This window comes from Mesocricetus auratus, unplaced genomic scaffold (genome assembly GCF_017639785.1).
Source record: "Mesocricetus auratus isolate SY011 unplaced genomic scaffold, BCM_Maur_2.0 Super-Scaffold_100008, whole genome shotgun sequence".
Taxonomy (NCBI): Eukaryota; Metazoa; Chordata; class Mammalia; order Rodentia; family Cricetidae; genus Mesocricetus; species Mesocricetus auratus.
In genome coordinates, this window is record NW_024429192.1 from 913,037 (window position 1) to 916,599 (window position 3,563).

General features: G+C 43.8%; 1 long non-coding RNA gene across 1 annotated transcript; it reads left to right on the forward strand.

Annotated features, from left to right (window-relative positions):
* The first annotated feature begins 1,885 nt into the window (after positions 1–1,885).
* On the forward strand, positions 1,886–3,188 carry LOC121141849. The gene is made up of 2 exons (XR_005878773.1): positions 1,886–2,256; positions 2,730–3,188. It is a non-coding gene; the product is annotated as an uncharacterized LOC121141849 (long non-coding RNA).
* The last annotated feature ends 375 nt before the right edge of the window (positions 3,189–3,563 follow it).

Here is a 3,563-nt window from a genome sequence, read left to right on the forward strand (position 1 = left end):
TTGGTAGCAGGCACCATCCCTGCAATAATTTCTCCCTGTTCTTGGCTGCGGGTGAGGTACAATGAGCTGCCCCAGACTCTTGCCTTGACTTCCCTTCAATAATGAGCTACAACTCAGACTTGCAAGCCAAGTAAAACTTTTCTCCCTAACTTGCTTTCTGCTCATTTGTTATTATTATTGTTAATGATTATTAATTTTATTTATTTTTTTGTCCCAGCAACAGAAATGAAAGCAGAATAGCCTCCCTTTTGTTTTGTTTTCCAAGGAGTTATTATTTGGGTTTTGGGGCTTACGAGATTTCAACATTTGGAATTCTAACCTTTCAGGATTCTGAGTGTGGGGATCTTTGATTTCAGAGATTTGTATCCAACCTCCAGAATTGTGTCTTTTGAGACTGTGGGAGATTCTGGGTTGAGGTCACTCCAAGTTACTATTCATAGCAGTGGAAGTTTCCTGTATCCGTGCCACGTGATGTGCCCGTCACTAGCTGGGTATGGTGCCTGGCATGGGAAATACGGCACAACTGGGGAAATAAATTCACTGCGGTTGTGTTTTGTTCAGAATGTTTTTCTATGTTGTGGAGCTGGTCTCTCATCCATGATCCTCCTGCCCCGTCTCCTAAGTGCCAGCATTATAGAACTGTGCCATGCTCTCAGCTAACATTTCACATGTTCTTTTTTATTACCTCATACTTAAATCTAAGAAGACTGATGTGGCTATTGGCTGGTATGTTTGTATAGCATTGAATTGTATGCAGTAATCTACTTCTTAGAGTTTAATTTATTTGCTTGCTTGTTTAATGTGTGTATATGCATGTGTATATGCAAATGTGTGTGTGTGTGTGTGTGTGTGTGTGTGTGTGCATGCCTGTGAACCCCAAAGGACAATTGGTGGGAGTTGGTTCTCTCCTATCTCTAGGGCTTCAGGGATCAAACTCTGGTTAGGGTCAGGCTTCATGTCAATTGCCTTTACCTGGTGAGCCATCTCTTTGGCCCCATGCACAGCAATCTCTTAAAGTTCACCGATATTTTCTTGTGCTAATGTCTTTCAATTGTAAAATGAGCCAAATTGAAATGAGTGAGGAGATATGCATTTCATAGGAACGATTGTGTCATGAAGCTATGTGTTTCTCCTCTACCTAGCCCAGTTCCCTTTGGGATGGATAATGGCTTCATAGATACTCATCCAGGGACTCCATGCATGTGAGAGCATATAAACATAAACAATACGCACATCTGTGTGTACGTAGGGACGTATGTGCTCCTCTTCCACTCTTCTTTTACTCAAAACATCCTGAGGGCCCAGCATTTCCTGAGGTTTGATCTCTTGCATGTCAGTGGCTTTTTAATGAGGACATGATATTCCATCGGCAGATGCACCACATCTGATTTAATCTACGTTCTACTTATGTTACTCTCAAACAGCACTAGAGTGACCATCTGCTTTCTTCTTTGTGTGCGCAATGTGAGCAGGGTTTTCTCTGGTTGTAAACTGGCTGAGGAAAGAAACCACAGAGACATCAGAAATTAAAGTCTTTTAGGATTTAATAAGTTGTCTTCTTGAGTTTTTCTCATAAATAAACTAGAGTGAGTACAGTTTCCATAAAATGGGTATGAGTTGATACATTTTCTCTATTCATGTGTTTATTTTAGAGAGAGAGAAAGATACAAGTTGCAAGTGGAGGTCAAAAGACAACTCGTGGCCAGGTGGTGGTGGTGCATGCCTTTAATCCCAGCACTCGGGAGGCAGAGGCAGGTGGATCTCTGTGAGTTCGAGACCAGGCTGGACCAACAGCCTCCAAAACAATACAGAGAAACCCTGTCTCGTAAAAACCAAAAAAAAAAAAAAAAAAAAAAAAGACAACTTGTGAGAGTTGGTCCTCTCCTTCCACTCTGTAGGTTCCAGAGTTTGATCTCAGGTCACCAGGCACGGGGGCGAAGTGCCCTTTACTGGCCAAGTCATCTCGGCACCATTCAGCAAGTGTAATTTTGACTGCACATATCACGAGAGAAGCAGTTTCTGTTTATTCATCTCACCTATGAACCCTTCATGCCCCTGGTTCCCGACAGGCCCTTGTGTGCTCACGGTCTCTGCAGGAGCAAGGCGCTTCGCAGTCATTGCTAATATGACCGAAGAGATGTCCTGGCTAAATGTGATGTGTGGAGATAGTCCACTGGCTTCAGAAGGATCTGCTGAAGATGAAATGGGTTGCACTTGTCTGAGACAGCAAACTCTGCTGATAGTGCTGGCCATCAAGTAAGAGTCAATTTCAATACTTAAATTCCTGTCCCTGGAGAGGACTCATTACTGCTATGTCTTAAATTTGAAAGTGTCCCCTGCAGGCTCCCGTGTGGAAGGTCTAGTCCCAAATGATAGGCTTTTTAAAAATATTTTTTTATTAATTTCTGAGGCTTTTTGTTATGCAAGGTATTTTGACCATAGTCACCCCACTTTTATTCCTAACTCCTCCCAGATCGACTCCCACCTCCTTACCCTCCAACTTTGTGTCTTTTTTTAAATTAATTTTTAAATTACCCACTGTATCCAATTTCTGCTTCTGAGAGTGGGACCATCCACCACATGTTATTTGTGACACATTTAAAGAAAACTCACTTTCCCTCCTCCAGAAGCCATCAGCTGTCCATAGCTCCTCAGTTAGGGGGTTGGGGCTTGTGAGTCACTCGCTTTCTTTCCAATCTATAATGATTACTGGCTTGGTTGTTTGGCAGGTTTTGTGCAGGCAGCCGCGGAGGCTGCTGTGAGTTCGTGAATGCTGTCACTCGGTCATGACCAGAAGACACGGTTTCACCCCTGTTTTCCCAAACTGCTGGCTCTGACAGTCTTTCTATTCCCTCCTCTTGTGGCTGTTCCTGGGCCTTTGGAGGAGGAGTGTTGTAAACGCACGCCACAGACACTGAACTTGCTGCACGTTGATCAGTTGCGAGTTTCTGCATTAGCCGCCACCCACACAAAGGAACTTCTGTGGTGAGGCCTGAGATCTATAGTAATCCCTGATAGAGGACAGTTGGTACTATGTCCATTTAGCAGAATCATGGTGGCATCTTCACCCATGGGGGTCAGTGAGCTTCCCAACCATGCATTCTTGGCTAGATTTACAGCATCAGGCAGGTGTTTCTACCTATGGAACAGACCTCGGATCCAATTAAAAAGGAAGTTGGCTACCCCCATAACATTCATGCCAATGTTTACCTCCATAGGTATGTCTTGACATGTCTGCCATTGCTTGTAGTTCACAGGGTTGAGAGCTGAAGGAGACTGTTGATAACTTTTTCTTCCGGCAGTCTGAGTAGCGCCTTCTAGTCCTACAAAAGCTAGCCAGTAGGGACTATTCCTATAATAGTAATAAGGACGATTTTAAACCACCTTACAACTTAGGTTGTGACAAAATTGCATAGGCATGGATTTAACAATGCCATTCCTTTGTCCTGTTCCCACCTCAAGGCCTTTTTGGGGGGTGCTCCGGCTGCTCTAATATGACTCTTGTAAGACCCCGTGGGCAAGATAAGAATGTGGACTTTGGATCTGGCCTTCCTCCTTCAAGG